This window comes from Chiloscyllium plagiosum, unplaced genomic scaffold (assembly GCF_037043375.1).
Source record: "Chiloscyllium plagiosum isolate Xiang-an unplaced genomic scaffold, Cpla_swu_hap1 HiC_scaffold_6, whole genome shotgun sequence".
In the NCBI taxonomy this organism is placed as follows: Eukaryota; Metazoa; Chordata; class Chondrichthyes; order Orectolobiformes; family Hemiscylliidae; genus Chiloscyllium; species Chiloscyllium plagiosum.
In genome coordinates, this window is record NW_028270144.1 from 31,455,315 (window position 1) to 31,475,417 (window position 20,103).

At 42.0% G+C, this 20,103-nt stretch overlaps 1 long non-coding RNA gene across 1 annotated transcript in view; it reads left to right on the forward strand.

Moving 5' to 3' along the window:
- Positions 1–14,203, forward strand: part of LOC148149736 (uncharacterized) — a 61,868-nt gene extending 47,665 nt beyond the window's left edge. The window contains exon 2 of the long non-coding RNA XR_015757408.1: positions 5,208–14,203. This is a non-coding gene — a long non-coding RNA (uncharacterized LOC148149736). The remainder of the gene's footprint in view (positions 1–5,207) is intronic.
- Positions 14,204–20,103: the final 5,900 nt, after the last annotated feature.

Genomic DNA, 20,103 nt, shown 5'->3' on the forward strand with positions numbered 1-20,103 from the left:
TGATTAATACCATGCCCACTCCTGTTTGTTCAATTTTAAACAACTACTACTAATTTGTTTCGAGCTGTTTCTTAGCTGCACTCAAATAGATTATGAACTTTGTTCCAAAATCATCCCCTACTCATATAATGATTGTATCCCTATTATAAATGTATCACCAATTCATTTTCCTGTTTGTTCATCCTTTCTAAATGTTAAATGTCTTTGAATATTTAGTTCCCAGCCTTGGTCATCCTGCAGAAATGTTACCAGAATAGCAATTAGTTCCTACGTATTTACTTCAACGTGTGCCCTACCAGGCACTTGCAGGCAATGTCAGATAATCTGTGTGGGAACTGAACCTTTGAGAAACAGCAAAGTCTGAATCCCATGTGGAAACAATATGAGCATCCATGAGAAATTTTACAACTGTACTTAGAATGTACACCACCGAGGCCTCTGTTGCAAATGCATATAGATTCCCATGAGCTTTTAGTTAAACTACATTACAGACACCCCATTCCATTGTTGTGACTGTATATTCCAAACACATGACCTTGGACAATATATTTTATTGATTGAATTTTTTTCCCCTGCTACATACCAATTTCCCAATCATTCTTCTTTCTGTCTCTCAATCTCTGATTTGAATGTATTCAATATGTGAGCACCAATGCCTGCCCTGACATAGAAGTCCAATGGTTCATAATCACTTGAATAAAGAAATCTCTTCTCCACTCAGTCTTAAGTGACTGACATCTTATACCAAGATTTGTCCCTTAGCTGTTGACACCTCAGCCAGGGGAAATATTTCCCCAGCAGCTACCTGGTAGAGCCCCTAATAATTTCATATTTCAATGCAATCACTTTTCATCCTTCTAAGTTTTAGGGAGTACAGTTCCAATATACTCAGTCCCACCTTATAAAACAATCCAGACGTCCCAGGAATCAATCTGGTCAATTTTTTTTTACTCTCTCTAAGGTAAGGCTATCCTTCCTTGGGTAAGGAGATCAAAGCTGTGCACAGAATACCAAATAGTCTCATCAAGTAAAAGACTATTTTACTCCTATAATTCATTTCTCATTATGGCTAAAATGTTATTTACTTTCCCAAATGTTACTTTCATATTTACTTCCTATGATGTGCAAGAACACACAGCTATATTTTAATATCAACATTTCTTAGATCCTTGTCATTCAAAAATATTCAGCTTTTCTATTTTTCAAACGAAAGCAGATTATTTCACATTTCTCCACATTATATCCCATTTGCTGTTTTACTGACATATTTAACATGTTTAATTATTTTTGTAGCATGTTTGTGTCTTCCTTACTCTCTGCTTCTGTACCTAATTTTGTATTGTCAGCAAAATTTAGATTTGATACACTTTATCCCCTCATGTAAGCAATTGATACTGATTGTAAATAGCTGAGGCTAGATCCTTGGAGTATTGCAATACTATATTCTCACAACCTGGAAATGGCCCATTTATTCCTACCCTGTGTTTTCTGTCTGTTAACCAATCCTCTATCCATGGTGAGATATTTCTCCTGATCTCAAGACCCCAAATTTTGTATAATAACCTCTTGTGTGACACCTTATCAAATGTTATCTGAAAACTCAAAAATACTACATGCATATGCTCTCTAAAGCCGCTCTAGTAGATGTATCTCCACAAACAAAGATATGTTGGAGGTGATTTCATTTTTAATCATTCTTGTTGACATTTGTTGAGTCATATTATGATTTTGTAAGTGCTGTGATATCACATCCCCAATAATAGATTCTCACATTTTTCTTAACTATAAATGTCAGGCAAACCAGTTTGTCGTTTTTTTTTGTTTTTTCAGTTTCTCTCTTCTTGAGTAGCAAAGTTATATTTGCTGCCTTCTAATCATGAGACTGACATCTCAATCAGACAACCAGCAGTTCTGAAACTTGAGCAGAGGTCACTGCTGAGGCAGCCAAGAAACCTCAGGAGCTAGGCCAGTTAAATATAACAACATTTTAAAACCAGGAGCTGATTGGAGGGGAAAACCCCACCAGGGAGATTTCTGGGGCCATGGGGGTGGCAGTGGTTGGGGGAGGAGGGGGCGAGGTGGGGATGGGGATGGGTTGGTGTAGTGACTTCCTTTTCTGCTTTGAGGCACTGAGCTCCTGGATGTGATGGCCCCTGATGTTGACATAGTGTGGGCCTTTTGGCAAGAGGGAACTTTGTAAGAGTGACAAGATGGTGGCAGAGTATCAGCGCAGTGCCACAGCCTCCTGCTCATGCTCTGCTTGTCTGCTCAGTCAACTTTAACTTTTATGTCTTCCAATTTTTTTTCCCCTCCTTTCACTACATTTTTTCTTAGTCTGATCTACTTGTCTTATGTCTTAGATTAGATTCCCTCCAGTGTGGAAACAGGCCCAGCAAGTCCACACCAACCTGCCAAAGAGTAACTCACCTGGACCCATTCCTCTACCCTATTCCCCTACATTTACCCCTGACTAATGCACCGAACATTATGGCAATTTAGCATGGCCAATTCACTTGATGTGCACATCTTTGGACTGTGGGAGGAAACCCATGCAGGCAAGGGGAGAATGTGCAAACTCCACACAGACAGTCATCCAAAGCAGGAATCGAACCTGCGTCCCTGGTGCTGTGAGGCAGTAGTGCTAATCACTCAGCCACCGTGTCACCCATGGTGGCAAGTCTGTGGCAAGAGACGTCCCTGACGTTGATGGTAGTAATCTCAAGTCGTGGTGGGAGAGAGAGAACAAGCAGTCCCGGGGGCCAGGGTGAGTGTGGGAGCGGGCAGCTCGAGGCAGTGAGAGTGGGAGCAGGCGGTGAGAGAGGGAGCAGGCAGCCTGAGGTGGTGAGAGGGGGAGCAGGCCGCTCAAGGCGGTGAGAGGGGGAGCAGGAAGCCTGAGGTGGTGAGAGAGGGAGCAGGCAGCTCAAGGCGGTGAGAGAGGGAGCAGGCAGCCTGAGGTGGTGAGAGGGGGAAGCAGGCGGTGAGAGAGGGAGCAGGCGGTGAGAGAGGGAGCAGGCAGCTCTGAGAGCCAATGGTGGAGGCAAGGTCAACTCCTTGTGAGCATGCCCAGGTGCTTACAGACTGTGGTGTTGAACTATTAATTGTGTTTCTTTGTTTTTCTACATTTTAGTCAGAAGGACTGCCATGTTTAACTTCTTAACTTGATTTCTTCATTTTTCTGCATTTGTACCTAAGATAGCGGCATAAGTGGTATCATGTAAACTTTTCACGGTACTCATGCGAATGAGTACATGTGACAATAACGATAATTTTAAGAGTTGCGATGGGAGGACTGGACATTCTGTAAGTCAATTACCAGTGATCCTTAAATGATCTCATAATAGGGTCTTTAATTATGCTAATGACTTTCCACCTCTGCACTACAAGTTTTTAATACCAGTAATGTTAATAGCTCGAGTGCATCATTAATGATGTTATATGACGTTACATCATATGAAACTTAGAACTAATGGAACAATAAATAATCGAATATAAATTAGAAACCTTTGGAGAAACTCAGTGGGTGTGACAGCATCTGCAGCAGGAGAAACAGCATTAATGTTTCAAATCCAATCTGGCTTTTCTTCTTCTGTCTTTATTTCATTGCTCCAGTCATTGCAGTTCTTTGTTTTTATTTGAAGGATCTGCTGGAGTCCTGCTGCATAGTGTCTTTGGAAGTATTCTAAGTACTTAATAAATGTTTCACATATTTAAGACCCCCTCTGGGAAAAGCATCCAGAACTAGTCATAATATTTATAAAGCCTCCTTGAATCGAGGCCCACTGGTAGCCTTCCCTAATTGGTATGTAGTTTGGCCAAACTTCCCTGGAAGAGGGCAATATGGATTTCTTCTCAGCTCTCCAACCTGCAGGCAAGACCACCAATGCCTTGACAAGCATCTGCCCTACATTTATGGCTGATTATGATGGACTTTTCCTACACCACATGTAATAAAAATACCAGTTTAACATACTTAATTATAGTCTGATGTTTAGTTATTAGTTTAAGCTACATGTTTACTTGTAATATCCATACATCATCTTTGGCGTTATATTGACTTTGTTTAATGAATTCATGATATAAAGTGACAGCTCATTTCACTTGTCTGCTTTGCTTCATTTGATAATATAACCTTTGGTTAAAAAATGCTAACTGTACTGAGTATTATTGTTTGGAATGTTAAGCGAACAAGTTAAAATTTCCCATGCGTGTAGGAACTGTCCCATCAGGAAATCTGATTTTCCACACTGCAGGAAATTTGAGTCCGTTGATTTTAATCTCTGTGCACCATCATTGGTAAAAGTCTGGTAAATGAAATGTGGTGACATTCCTTTTTGAATTTGAAACTAGTGCCAGAGGAATGAAGAGTTGCAAGAGCTACATCACTCTTCTGTTTACAAAAAGGGAGGGGAATACATTTGAAACTAAAGGAACAGCCAGCTAAATGTTGGTCATCAGGAAATAGCAAATAATAGTCCAGGCCAAACTTAATTGTTGCTGTAAAGAGAGACATGTTGCCAGAAGTTTACATCTTACACTAATCAGGCCAAAACAAAAATGCTAGATTTCAAATAATCACAACAATTTATACTGTGAAAGAAAAGGGTGCTGATTTATTGGCAAGTTGATTCAAATTGGTTGATGTTTACCAAAGACAGAGCAATGGGGAACTATGTAAAAATGCATTTGTATGTATGTGGGTTTGCTCGCTGAGCTGGAAGGTTCGTTTTCAGACATTTCGTCGCCGTACTAGATTACATCTTCAGTGAACCTCCAGATGAAGCACTGGGATGTAGCCCGCTTTCTGTTTATGTGTTTCAATTTCCTTGGGTTGGTGATGTCATTTCCTGTGGTGACGTCATTTCCTCTGGTGAGGTTATGTCCTGTTCTTTTTCTCAGGGGGTGGTAAATGGGATCCAAGTCAATGTGTTTGTTCATAGAGTTCCATTCAGAATGCCATGCTTCTAGGAATTCTTGTGCATATCACTGTTGGGCTTGTTCTAGGATGGATGTGTTGTCCTAGTTGAAGTGATGTCTTTCCTCATCTATATGTAAGGATACTAGTGAGAGTGGGTCATGCATTTTTGTGACTAGTTGATGTTTATGTATCCTGGTGGCTCATTTTCTGCCTGTTTGTCCAATGAGGTGTTTGGTATAGTTCTTGCAAAGTATTTTGTAAGTAACATTAATTTTGCTTGTTGTCTGTATAGGGTCTTTCAAGTTCAAACAAAGTCAATACATGAACATCAACCTATCCTTACATATGGATGAGGAAGGACACTACTTTGACTGGGACAACACATCCATCCTAGGACAAGCCAAATAGAGACACGCACAAGAATTCCTTGAAGCATGGCATTCTAACCGGAACTCGATCAACAAACACATTGACTTGGATCCCATTTACCACCCCCTAAGAAAAAGAACTGGAAATAATAATGGCAGAGGAAATGAATCACCACAATAAATGACATCACCAACCCAAGGCAAACCAAGCACATAAATAGAAAGCGGGCTATATCGTCAGTGCTTCATCTGGAGGCTCACTGAATATATTACCTCGTATGGTGAAGATACATCTGAAAACGAACCTTTCAGCTCAGCGAGCAAACCTACATCCAGAACCTCAACCTGTGCTACATATCTTCTCAAAACTTGCTAATGCATTTGTATTTCAAAAAAATTGGATGAATTATTAGCATGGATTTGTTAATCTCAAATTGTGTGTTGGCGAGATTGATTGAATTGTTTGATGAAGAAATGGGGAAAGTTGATGAAGACAGGGTGGCTGATGCTGTGTACATGGTCTTTAGAAGGGTTTACAAAGAACCACTTAATAGATTCACCAGAAAAATTAAAGCTCATGGGATTACAGGGACAGGGGCATCATGGATACAGTTTGGCTAAGAGTTCAAAAGATAGATGTTAGAGGTGAATAGTTGCTTTTCAGACTAGGACAAGCAATAGTCCCTCTTTTGTTCTGTAGTGTAGACATCTGAAGTCCTTGCAAAGCAGTGGGTTCTAGAAATGGAAGCCAAACATGTCAACTTGCCAATTGTTATGCATAGAACCTTCGCATAGCTTAGTGACCTCTGATATAGAGTAATGACTGTACATAGGTACCCAGAGCATTATTCCAAAGATGATTCAAATTTGGAAATGAAGTAAACAGGAGAGTGGTAACTGACTTCAGGAGGTGTAGACTGGCATAATAAGAAGACAAATATCAGATTGAATTGGACTCAGAGAAGCACAAAGTGTTGCACCTTGGTAAAAGAATGAGAGAACATATAAACTAAATGGTGCATAGAGGATGCAGTAACAGAGTGACCTGGATATATGGAATGGAAATCTTTGAGGACGAGTTGAGAAGGATATTAAAAACACATGGATCCTTTGTTTTATTAATGAAGAAATAAGAAAAAAACAACTTACTAAACATACATAAAACTTTGGTTAGGCCTCCAGCAGAGTGTAATGTTCAATTCTGATCACCACTATTTATGAAGCCTATATTAGAATAGGTACAGAAGAGATTATTAGAATGCTACAGAAATAAGGGTTTCAGTATTGTGCAGCGAATGAAGAAACTGAGCTATTCTCCTTCAAACAGAGAAAATTAAGTAGTGAATTAATGCAGGTGTTCAAAGCTATGAATAGTTTTGAGAGAGTAAATACAAAGAAATAGTTTCCAGGGACAAATGAGTCGATAACCACAAGATACAGATTTCAGGTGATTTGGAAATGAACTGAATGTGATGCAAGATGCTGTGACCTGGAATGCAGCACCTAAAAGGGTGGTGGCGGCAGATTCAATAATAACTTTTAAAAGTGAATTGGATAAATACTTAAAATAAAAATACTCATTGATGATAGGGAAAGAACCGAGGCAATTAACAAAATTAATTGTACAGCTTCATGAAAGAGCTGACACAGGCACCATGAGCTGAATGGACTCTTTCTGTGCTGTATCATTCTACGAAGTGACACTCCCATTTTCATCCAAATGTGCTCTGAAACGATGGTGAACAAACTTGCCCTGTTCATTCAAATGTGCAAAAAGAAGGTAATTGGGAACTCAGGTCAATCACACACTTCAGCTTGTTCCTCCAAAGGTTTGCACACATTAGTGCTTATGAATTATAATAGATAGAATTCTTTCAGCAAGACTGTCTGGACCCCATTACAGTTTTTACGTAATATTGACCTTATGTCAGACAGAACAACATTCAAAACTTTATATTGTTACATTATTCATAAAGAGTTAGAAACCATTCTAATGGTAATTGTACATCCAGGTGCCACATCAGGTGTTAAGCAACACTGTTTCAGTCCACCAGCCAGATGGAGAAGTGGTCAAAAAATACACCCAATGAGGCTTCAGAATTTTGAGGTTAGAAGTATCATTATTTCAAGCTTAAGGACAACCAGTGGGTGTAACAGAGTGGCAGCAGGGTGTTTGATTAAGATTTAATGTTGAATTAGATTGAGAAAATCAACTAAGGAAAGAGAAAACAAATGGAGTGAATTATGCGAAAACAAAATAGTTACAGCCATAGAAACAAATGTACAGCTAAGTCCATGAAGAATTGAGAGCGACATGAGAATGATAAACTAACAAGCAGACTGATGTTTCATAGCTTTCCAAGAGGTACCAGTGAAGAGAAAATAGTCACTCTTGTCCTTCTATGAGCAGAAGACAAAGAATTAAGTTTGTTTAATGGTTAGGAGATGAATGAAGGTGACAGAAAAACACAGAGAACTTGAAAAGTTCAAGATATGTTCCTGGACTGTTGACAATTTCTTGACAACATTGAAAAATACTTCATAAATTCAAGGTAACAGTTGGAAGGCTGATGGATTAGCATTTTGGGCTCTACAAAATCTTAAGTACAAAATGATTTCATTGGAAAGGAAAAAATCATGAGCTCGCAATATTGAGGCTGTTGGTACTGCCAGAGGGCATGAAACCATGGGTTAACAGATGAAGATACTGATACCCAAACCACTAGACTTTGTTTAAGTCAAAAACAAGATTGCAGGACCGGTGCAGTGAAACAGCACTGGAACAATTCACACCAAACAGAGGGAATTATGCACAGATGCTACAAATTAATACAGGATTTCACAGATAGAAGAAATTGCCCTGTATACGGATCAAACTGTTGTAGAAAGCACAATCATGGGTAAATGGTGCAAAACAAACAAAAAAAGATGGTAAACAAATTATCTGAGGTTGAGAAATGGAGCAAATGAAATGAAATTAAAACATTGATACTCTGGAAGATGATAATGTGTTTGAGAACACAATAGATGAACCAAAAGTTTATGTGAAAGGTCTTGATGTGACAGGTCCCAGAGAAAAGAAATTCACTCAGCCATTCATTTCAAGAAGAGGTTGTGAAATGAACACATAGTAAAAAATCTTAAGTTAATTACTGACACTGGAGCACTGTGTAACATTATCCTACTCAGACTCTACCAAAATATGTTTGTATAAGATTTGAAAGAAAATGGCTACTCAAGGAAAGATACTCTGCAATCAAGCAAAATCATACTAATGGTGTACGTGGGAACCGAAACTTAACAGTGAGGAACCAACCAAGACAGAGGGGCATACAAAAGACAAAATATATTTTACATCACTGAAACAGATGGCTCTCTAATCTTGGGATTGTGCTGTTGCAAGGAGCTGCAGCTTATTTCAGTCAATCAGGAAGTGGTATTTCTCTACATTGAGAATCTCAACAGGATGCAGACTGGGTAAATTCCATTGTTAGGACAGATAACATGCAAAGCCAGATTGTAAGGTTGCAACCATAGAATTCTTACAGTGTGGAAGCAGGCCATTCAGACCATCGAGTTCACACCGACCCTCTGGAAAAGCATCCCACCCAAATCCACACTCCCTCATCCTCTTCCTATAACCCTGCATTTCCCATGGCCAATCCGCCAAACCTATACATCTCTGAACGCTATGGGCAATTTAACAGGGTCAATCCACCTAACCCGCACCCCTTTGGACTGTGGGAGGAAACTGGAGTTCCCAGAGGAAACGCATGCAGACACAGGGAGAATCTGCAAACTCTACACAGACAGAGGCTGAAGGATGGAATAGAACTTTAGGTCCCTGATATTGTGAGGTAGCTGTGCTAACTGCTGAGCCACCATGCCACCAATCAGATTTTGATGTTTCCAAGCCATGAAGTGGTATTGAGAGAAATGAAAAGAGAGCTCTAATTCAAAAAAGTCAGGTTGCTAAAGAGGAAGATTTCCAGAAATTTTACAGTTTTTCAAGTTGAAAAGTTAGAAACAGAGGGGAAAAAAACTGAGGGGACCAGACAAGACTGAAGGCTTAGCAGGACACAACACTGCAAACTGGAAAAGAACATCTGGAAAACAAACTGCATGTTACTTACAGAGGAACCATCTAAAAGGGGATCCCAAATATCAGGTCAAACCTTTCATGGCACATGCTTCAAGTAGAACATGGTAAAAAAATGAATAGATTAGACTAGTTACAGTGTGGAAACAGGCCCTTCGGCCCAACAAGTCCACATCGACCCACCAAAGCGCAAACCACCCAGACCCATTCCCCTACATTTACCCCTTCACCTAACACTACAGGCAATTTAACATAGCCAATTCACCTAACCTGCACATTTTTGGACTGTGTGAGGAAACCGGAGCACCCAGAGGAAACCCACGCAGACACGGGGAGAATGTGCAAACGCCACACAGTCGCCTGAGGCAGGAATTGAACCCGGGTCTCTGGTGCTGTGAGGCAGCAGTGCTAACCACTGTGCCACCGTGCCGCCCACAAATAGTGGCACTGTGTTCAGACAGCAAGTTAGTGAACTGCAGTTGCAGCTTCATATTGTGTCACAGTCAGACAGTAATTTGCTGGAGACCAATAATAACTTGTGGGAAATGCTGGAGAGTTCAAAAGACGAAATACAAAATGCAAGAAGCCAAGGGCACAACAGGAAGCTGAAGTGCTGGTGAGAGGCAGGCAGGAGTTATTGGAAGAGAAACATATGCTGCAGAATTGTATCACAGTGCTTGTGGAGAAGTGCTGCCAAATCAAACACTGCATGCAGCGTGCTGCTTTAGCTTTAATGCTGAGCAATATTGTGAGGAATGTTTTGTTTTGAGGAAAGGAAACAGCTTAAAAAAGATTTTCAAGGTGTTCAGTTCATATATTTGCACTGGTAGTACATTAATTCAGTGTGAAAGTAGGATCTCTGTATTAACTATTCGCTCTATTTGGCTCTTGAATTAAGGACTTCTACTTCAGTTGAGATCACAGTAATGATTATTGAAACAGTTACATTGAAATGGAGGCATTATGCCTTGCAAGGGAAAGAGGGGTCTTAATGTTGTTATATTTCCAGGAAGAGTTATGAATGGATCATTATGAGAATGTCCATCCAGGGCGTCTCAGCCGAGTAACAATTTATCAGTCCACTAGCCACATGGAAAGCCGTAAGAAATACTGATGAAGCTTCAGTCTTTTGGGTATAAAAGTATGATTATCTTAATCATGTGGGAACCAGAAACTATAACAAGGAATGTATGTCATAATGGCTCCCTATTGTTTTGTCACATTGGTCAGTGAGGATTTCACACCAGTAATCATTATTCCAGTAGTCCTTGGTTCAGGACCTTGGTGAGCACATATCTTGAGTATTGTGTACAGGAGGAAGGACATTCTTGCTATTGAGGGAGTCCAGCGAAGGTTCAGCAAACCAATTTCCAGGATGGCAGGATTTACATATGAGGAAAGACTGAATCGACTGGGCTTGTACTCACTGGAATTTAGGAGAATGAGGGGTGATCTCATTTAAACAAATAAAATCCTGGTGGGACTGGACAAGCTAGATGCATGAAGAATGTTCCTGATGTTAGGGGAAGTCCAGATTTCAGGGTCAAGTCTAAGAATAAGGGATGTGCCATTCAGCACTGAGATGAGGAAACATTTCTTCACTCAGAGAGTTGTGAACTTATGGAATTCTCTCTCACAGGAAGCCATTGGGGCCAGTTCATTAGGTAATTCAGGAGAGAGCTGGATGTGGCCCTTACGGCTAAAGCGATCAAGGGGTATGGAGAGGGAGCAACAATGGGATACAGAGATTTCATGATCAGCCATGATCGTATTGAATTGTGGTGCAGGCTGGAAGGGCTGAATGGCCTACTCCGTCCCCTATTTTCTATGGTTCTATGTTTTATCTCTGGTTGTCAAGGTGCCATCATTGAGAAGCAGCATTCAACTCTGACATAAAAGTCCTTTAGATGATTGTCTAAGTTCCACTATAATCACTCTACTAGCACATCAAAAATAAAAAAAGAAAGTGCTAGATGTCTGAAGTAGAAACAGAAAATACCAGAAATGCATAACTGAATTGATCAGTAAGTATTCTTAAATGCAAAAGATAGATGAATGATATTTTCAGTTGTATTCCTTCAGAAGTGCCTGGAAACTCTGTATAGTGTGCACAATAGCCTCTATATTATCCATGTGGCAACATTGTGACCATTGCTCAGTGTGAAGGTACAGTCTCTGCATGACGTCAAAGGCATGGTTAGTAAGTTTGCAGATTACACAAAACTGGTGGTGAGGTGGACACTGAAGAAGATTACCTTAGATACCTTGATCAGATGGGCCAATGGGCTGAGGAGTGGGAGATGGATTTAATTCAGATAAATGTGAGGTGTAGCATTTTGGTAAGGCATCTGGGGCAGGACCTATACGGTTAATAGCAGGGCCCAGGAGAGTGTTGCTGAGTGAAGAGACCTTGGGTTGCAGGTTCATCATTCCTTGAAAGTGGAGATGCAGATAGACAAGATGGTGAAGAAGGCATTTGTCATGCTTGCCTTTTTTAGTCAGTGCACAGGAAAGGAGTATAGGAATTGGGTGTCATGATGTGGCTGTACAGGACATTGGTTAGGCCACTTTTGGAATCATGTGTTCACTTCTGGTCTCCCTACTATAGGAAACATGTTTTTAAACTTGAAAAGGTACAGAAAAGATTTGCAAGGATTTTGCCAGGATTGGAAGGTTTGAGTTGTAGGGAGAGGCTGAATAGACTGAGGATTTTCCCTGGAGTATGAGAGGCTGAGGTTTATGAAATCATGAGGGGCATGAATCACCAAGATGTTTTTCCGAAAGTAGGGAAGCCCAAAACTAGAGGGCATATGCTTAAGGTAAAAGGGAAATATTTTAAAAAGAGATCTGAGGGGCAACGTTTTCATGCAGAGGTTGGTGCACTTAGAACAAGATGCCAGAGGAGGAGGTGAAGGGGGGTATAATTTCAACATTTAAAAGGCATCTGGATGGGTATATGAATAGGAAGAGTTTAGAGGGATATGGGCCAAATGCTGGCAATTGGGACTAGATTAGGTTAGGATATCTGGTCAACAGAGACGAGTTAATCCAAAGTATCTGTTCATGCTGTATAACTCTATGACTCTCCCAGTGGCTCTTGAATTAAGGGCATCTGTGAGCTCTAACTTGACTCATCAATTAGCCTTTAGTCAGATCAGTGTTTCCTAAATTTTGTTTCTAGTGGAAACTCATTTTCATGTTGTAAACTCTGTGCAAGTTTTGTGTGAATTTGCAAGAATTGAAGAGTTGATGAACGGGAATGGGACATGTCTTTGGTTATTCAGCAGAGTTGTTCAGGCTTCTGTTGTACCAGTGTAGGGGAAGGAGGGGTGTTAAAATGTGTTAAACATGTCCCCATCTCCCTCTCCCTTCACTAAATGCCCCTCCATCTTTGTCATCCTTCACCAATGCACAATCTCCTTCCATCTATCGTCTCCACTATCTCTCTCCTCCTATCTTCCTCATAGGGCAATTGATATAAAGCGGACAAAGCAAATACCTTTTCACACAGGATTTTGCTCAGCAGGAATCAGGCCATGGTCAGCAGTTGACTAGTCCAAGCCCCCCAGTAGGAAGCAATGCAAACATTTTAAAGGGGCCACACAATTGTCAAGGATTGGTCTCCCTACTCCCTCAGCATGAGTGCTTCAGAACTTGTGACTCCAAACTCTTGTTGTGTGACCCTACTAGAGGCTGTGACTCACAGCTTGGAAATTCCTGAGCTAGATGAAAAACCGTCAGATTCTGTCACCTGCTCCAGCCCCTTCATGCAAAGTACATTTTCCTTGGGTAACATCAGCACTTGGTCACTTTAGATCTAACACATTGTGTGCCAGTCAATCAAAAACTAGCACTTGCTTATTATCCTTCAAGCTATTGCATATCTTCCATGACCTCCTATCACCTTCAATGTGTAGTGGACATGGTATTGATTCAGCTGAGGAGTCCCTGCCATGATGTCTTTTCTGTATTATGAGTTAGTTCTTGTATTTGCTGTGTCATAGTGGAAAGCTGTGAGAAAGCTTTAAGAATAAATCTTGATCATATACTTATTAGACCTGATTGCTACTAATTACTACAAGTTCACTTTCTGAGAGAAATGATTCACTTAATTATGAGCAGGATCAAAGCAAAGTGTGGGTAAATCTTTCTCCAGATTCTTGGTCATTTGTCCTATTTTATTCTTATATTGCTATGTGCTAAGTTATATCCAATAATCATTTTTGTAAAATGCTTTTGGAAGTTTTATCAGGTTCTTTATGTTATTTAAATGCAAATCCTTGTTGCTCAGTTTAAGATATTATTTAACTTGCGTTTCTATTGCATTTCAAGGGACAGATGCAGTTTGTTTGAAAGCAAATGCTGAAATCTATGGAGATACTGTTGTCCTATACATTTAGTGCAGCATATTTCAGAGTGGTGCAATGTGGAGAAGCAGCCAAAGTCAGTACTAATAAAATGCCCAGATGCTGCACCTCAGATAATCGACACATAATGGTGCAGAGATGAGCTGCACTTACTGGCACTGTTCACTTTGCTATTAAATTAGAGCAATTTTAAAAATAAATTGAATGCATTTTCATTGTCTGGATCCAAGTGCCACGATGTGAAGGTATTTCCTTTGATGGATGCTGACATGGATTTTCAGTGCACTGACAAAAAACTATGGCAGAACTGAATAGGAGAAGGTTCTTGAATATTTATTCAGTGATGTCAAACGTGGCTTTCCAATGTCTGGTGAAATGTGCCTTGAGGCCCTTGTTTAAAAACGATTAAAGGTTTTTACACTCTGTACAACTGACAAATAAAAGAATCATCTTTTGCATGTGTCAGTTATCCTGATTGGCAGCAGAAATCCAGAGAGGGGTGAATGAATCTCATTTTTTCACCAAGGCACACACACAGATGTCTAATTTCCTTCTGTAGAAGTAAGGACTAAAATTCATGGGGTCTGTTTGTCGCATGTACTTGTCTATCATACTGAATTGGAATACTAAATTATTTCTCTAGTCAGAGCAATGCCACTTGATAAAAATAATATCACTCGAAAAGATACTGCACAATATTCCCCATTTGCTCAGAGAGACTCAGAGGCACGAGCTAATCAAAGTGTACCTGCGCAGATGCTCAGTGTCACACTTTCCAAGCTGTTAATGAGGCCCTCAATCACCATCACTTCCCAGCAGAGCTTAATTATAGACATGCAGCTAAGAAATCCGATTACGCAAGGAATAGTCACGTGCAACACTCAATACCTCTAGTTTTCTGCTGATTTTCTCACTGCCATTTGTTACCAATGCTTCCCAAATTATTTTTTCCTCGTTGTGACCCCCATTTTAACGTTCGATTCTTGTTGTGATCCCAGAGTGAAAATCAGGGAAGTTGTGTTGGGGCGGGGGATAAGCGTTTGTTGACCAGGGTCAGGAAGTGGGTGAAGGGGATAGAGGAAATAGTTGTTGGGGGGGCTGTTATGCCATCCGGAGAGGGGAGTGGGGAAAAGAGTTAAAATGGCTGGGTACAGGCACAAAATTTACTAGTCAGTCACAGAAAGGTCCCAGTAAAATGATAATGCTCATGTGGTTACAAAGATCATCCAATATATGTGCAATATGGGTGAGTACTATTAAGAGAAACAATGATATAATGCAGTGTTAGTTGCTATACATCCTATGGCTGATCCTACTGTAATGATTAAACATGCCAGAGAGCACAAATATTATTTTATCAGCATCATGCAATCTGACAAAAAAAAAATTAGCTGCATCTAACACTGTGCAGAGGAGAACACTAACTTTGGTCACTGCCTCATTGCACCATATGAATATGCTAACAGTAAATTCATATTCAGAGTAAAAATGCAATATGTGCAACCCAAATAAACTGTAAAATACATTTTAGATTCGGTAGTGGAAGTAGAAAATGTTCTGCTACGTAGACACATGAAATTGGGCATATTTCATGCTATTTTATCAGTAATCCCACAATGTCGAGAGAAAAAAAAAATCAAATAATTCTTGAGTAACTCTCTGGAATAATTGAATAACATAATTTGGACGGGGGTTAGAAAGTTAAAAATCACACAACACCAGGTTATAGTCCAACAGGTTTATTTGGAAGCACTAGCTTTCGGAACGCTGCTCTTTCATCAGATGTCAAAAAGTCTTTTGCTATAAATTCTGTGTCTTATGATCTTAAACTCCACAACCACCTGAAGAAGGAGCAGCGCTCCGAAAGCTAGTGCTTCCAAATAAGCCTGTTGGACTATAACCTTCTGCTGTGTGATTTTAAACTTTGAATAACATAGGTGTCTGAAGTGACCACAGTCCCAAAAATTGACCCACAGCTGGAGAACTTGGACTTGACAGAAAATTGGTCAAAAGCCGCTTTTTGGTCACAAGTAACAGTGGAAATCAAGGTCAAAGAGATTAAAAAGGTTCGGGGGGGGGGGGGGGAGCCCGAGGGTTGTGTATTGGAAAGTTTTAATCGGACTTTCTGCCAACTTGACTTCCAGACAGTACCTGAAGATCTGCACTTTATATCGCCTCTCATGGCAACAGTGAAGGCTGTTGATGTAACACAATCGGGTGCTTCCACAGAACATTCTGAAAGGTCTGGGGGGAGGGGACATTCAAACACACATCTGAAAGCCACCCCCCTCAATGAAGACGCACAGCAAACACTTGTGGAAAGAAGACCTAGGAGAAGATCCATCCTGACCTGTGAGAACCATCTTCATGGAAGAGAGCTACATCAGAGAGGAAAGAGATTCCAGCTCAAACAGATAGATTGTTGCAGGTGATATCCTTTCTTGAGAGATGGAGTAAGATAGAGAGTAAATATTGTCGGAATTTAGGAAATGGTCACATGGTGTTTTTAGTAGGAAGATATTGTCAATAAAACCAATTTGAATCTCAAATAAGATTCTGTGTCCTTTTGCTTCACCGATAAGGGTGCTTGTTTTTATGCAAAACATTGGCATTCCTGGATGGACTTCAATTCAAAGTAGTTGTATAACCACAGAAGTTGAATTCCACCAAATGTGAACTCTCGGACATCCAAGCCTAAGCTTGAAGTAAGAAGGCAGCTGCCTCATGTGATGGCCAGGCTTCAAGTGGGTGAAAAAGGGTTAAGGTTTCTAACTTATGTTTGGGTCATAAACTAATGGCTTGTAATGTGAGGAAGACTGACAGCCAGAGTTAGTACAGGGTCAGGTACACACAGAAAATGAAATCTAGCACAGGCTAGTACAGGATCGGGAGACCTGCAGAAAACAAGTGAGGAAGCTGAATAGAGTGTCAGAGGGCCCATGAGGTGACATTGGCATTGGTGAGCCTTGAGGATACAGAAAAGCTAGAGTAGTATCAGTTAATTGGTGGTTCGTGTATGGAATGCCAGAGGACGTGGTGTAGGCGGGTACAATAATAACATTTAAAAGGCATCTGGATGGGTATGTGAATAGGAAAGATTTGGAAGGATATGGGCCAAATGCTGGCAATGGAACTAGATCAGTTTAGGATATCTGGTTGGCATGGTCGAGTTGAACCAAGGGGTTTGTTTCCATGCTGTACAACTCTATGACTCTATAACCCAGATTTGCAGAAATGTGAAAAAGCAGGTAATATAGGGTCAGGGCCCATGAGAGAGAAAGAAAGGGAGGGAGAGAAAAGTAAAAAAAAAGGAAACAATTGCAGAAATTGCACAGGACCCAAAGGAGAAGTGGTATTTAGGAAGCACCTAAATAAGAAGTGATGCAGGTAGGTTGACCATTGCAGTGAACAAATATCAGGTCTGGGATCTGTGGGACAAAAATGCTGGGAAGCAGTGTGGAAAGCTGAAGGGAAATGCACTTTAAATCTCGGCAAAGCTATAGTGCCAGGCAGTGGCATGAAACAGCTGAGAAGTAGAGAATGGGTGAAGGTAAAGTTAAGGAAGGAGCTAGAGGAAGGGAAGTAGGAACTGGAAAAAGTGAGAGTCAAATAGCAGAGCAGGAGTAGAGAAACCAGGTGAATCTGGTACACTTGGGATGCTTTCAGACCCACTGCGGTAGAGCAGACTGTGAGGCACAGCGCATGGTCAGTGATCAGGACACAGCCCAAAAACCATTGGACAAGCTAACCTGCAGGATGTACTCAGTCTTGTACCAAGCAGGCAAAGAAAACATAGCCTGAAGACCAGTTGAAATGCCAGCATGAGATTGAGTAATTAAAGTCACAACTTTTGAGCAAATGTAAGTGATATGCATGTTTGGGACAATCAAACTGATGGGGACAGTGATTATGGGATACACGAGGAGAAAATGGAAGAACATAGATATGCCAAAAATAGCAAAGACTGGGGACCCCATCTCCCTTTTCTAAGGGAGTAGAATCTTCGGCATCCCCAGGATCTTACTCTGTCCTGATGAACCCACTGACCACAATCTGCCAGAACGGCCAGAACAATAATCCAATGACTCATCCAACCTTTACTGTAGTATGAGTGGTGGAAATAGCGAAAATAGTGAGCCCACAGCTTATTCCCATATGTTTTTTCGACAGCACCCGCTAACAAAAGATTCTCCACGGACTTGACAATGTTGAGGAAGTAAAATTAATGTTAATATGCCTGAGCCTCATGATCCATTCTGCTTTACCCAATCCTCAGAATGTTGGAGGAGGGGACTTGCAGGCCATTAACACTGCAATCCTGGCCTCTGTAGGATACAATAAGGGAGAGCCTGTGGAGGGATTAAATAAGTGTAGGCAGTGAAATAGAGGGCTGAAAAATGTGGTGCTAGAAAAACACAGCAGGCCAGGCAGCATCCGAGGAGCAAGAGAGTCGACGTTTCGGGCATAAGCCCTTCTTCAGGAATGAGGCTGGTGTGCCAAGCGGGCTGAGATAAAAGGTAGGGGGGAGGGAATTTGTGGGAGGGGCGCTGGGAATACGATAGGTGGAAGGAGGTGAGGGTGAGGGTGATAGGCCGAAGATGGGGTGGTGGCGGAGAGGTCGGGGAGAAGATTGCAGGTCAAGAGGGCGGTGCTGAATCCGGGGGTTGGGACTGAGATAAGGTGGGGGGAGGGGAAATGAGGAAGCTGGAGAAATCTACATTCATCCCGTGTGGTTGGAGGGTTCCTAGGCGGAAGATGAGGCGCTCTTCCTCCAGGCGTCGTGTGGTCAGGGTCTGGCGATGGAGGAGGCCAAGGACCTACATGTCCTTGGCAGAGTGGGAGGAGGAGTTAAAGTGTTCAGCCACGGGGCGGTTGGGTTGGTTGGTGCGGGTGTCCCAGAGGTGTTCTCTGAAACGTTCCGCAAGTAGGCGGCCTGTCTCCCAATCTAGAGGAGACCACATTGGGTGCAGCAGATACGTAATTGATGTGTGTGGAGGTGCAAGTGAATTTGCGACGGATATGGAAGGATCCATTGGAGCCTTGGAGGGAGGTAAGGGAGGCGGTGTGGGTGCAGGTTTTGCACTTCTTGCGGTTGCAGGGAAAGGTGCCGGGACTGGATGTTGGGTTGGTGGGGGGTGTGGACCCGACGAGGAAGTCGCGGAGGGAGTGGTCTCTCCGGAATGCTGATGGGGTGGGGTCTGTTTGGAGGTGGCGGAAATGACGGAGGATGATACGATGTATCCAAAGGTTGGTGGGGTGGAAGGTGAGGACCAGTGGGGTTCTGTCCTGGTGGCAATTGGCAGGGCGGGGTTCAAGGGTGGAGGTGCGGGAAGTGGAGGAGATGCGGTGGAGAGCATCGTCGACCACGTCAGAGGGGAAATTGCGGTCTTTGAAGAAGGAAGCCATTTGGGTTGTTCGGTCCTGGAATTGTCCTCCTGGGAGCAGATGCGGCGGAGGTGAAGGAATTGGGAATATGGGATGCCATTTTTACAGGGGGCAGGGTGGGAGGAGGTGTAATCTAGGTAGCTGTGGGAGTCGGTCGGTTTGTAGTAAATGTCTGTGTTGAGTTGGTCGCCCGAGATAGAAATGGAGAGATCTAGGAAGGGGAGGGAGGAGTCTGAGACGGTCCAGGTAAATTTGAGGTCGGGGTGGAAGGTGTTAGTAAAATAGATGAACTGTTCAACCTCCTCGTGGGAGCACGAGGTAGCACCAATACAATCATCGTTGTAGCGCTGGAAAAGGTGGGGGATGGTGCCAGTGTAGCTGCGGAAGATGAACTGTTCTACATATCTGACAAAGAGGCAGGCATAGCTGGGGCCCATGCGGGTGCCCATGGCTACTCCTTTGGTTTGGAGGAAGTGGGAGGTGAGGGTGAGGGTGATAGGCTAGAGAGGGGGCATTCCCAGCGCCCCTCCCCCAAATTCCCTCCCCCCTACCTTTTATCTCAGCCCACTTGGCACACCAGCCTCATTCCTGAAGAAGGGCTTATGCCCGAAATGTCGAATCTCCTGCTCCTCAGATGCTGCCTGGCCTGCTGCGTTTTTCCAGCACCACATTTTTCAACTCTGGTCTCTAGCATCTGCAGTCCTCACTTTCTCCTAGTGAAATAGAGGGCACCCATTGAATTTGCCAGGTGCCTGTGGACATAGTTGACAGGAGTCTTTGGTGATATAGACTGGACTGCACTGACTGCAAAACACTGCAGACTTGACCCAAATGCCTATTATGCATGGCACTGAGGCAGTGAGGAATGCCTGCAATAATTTTGATCCCACAGACAGCAACCACACAGAACATTGGGTGATAATGAGGGAAATTCATGAACCAGAGCACCCTACATCAGGCAAGGGAACA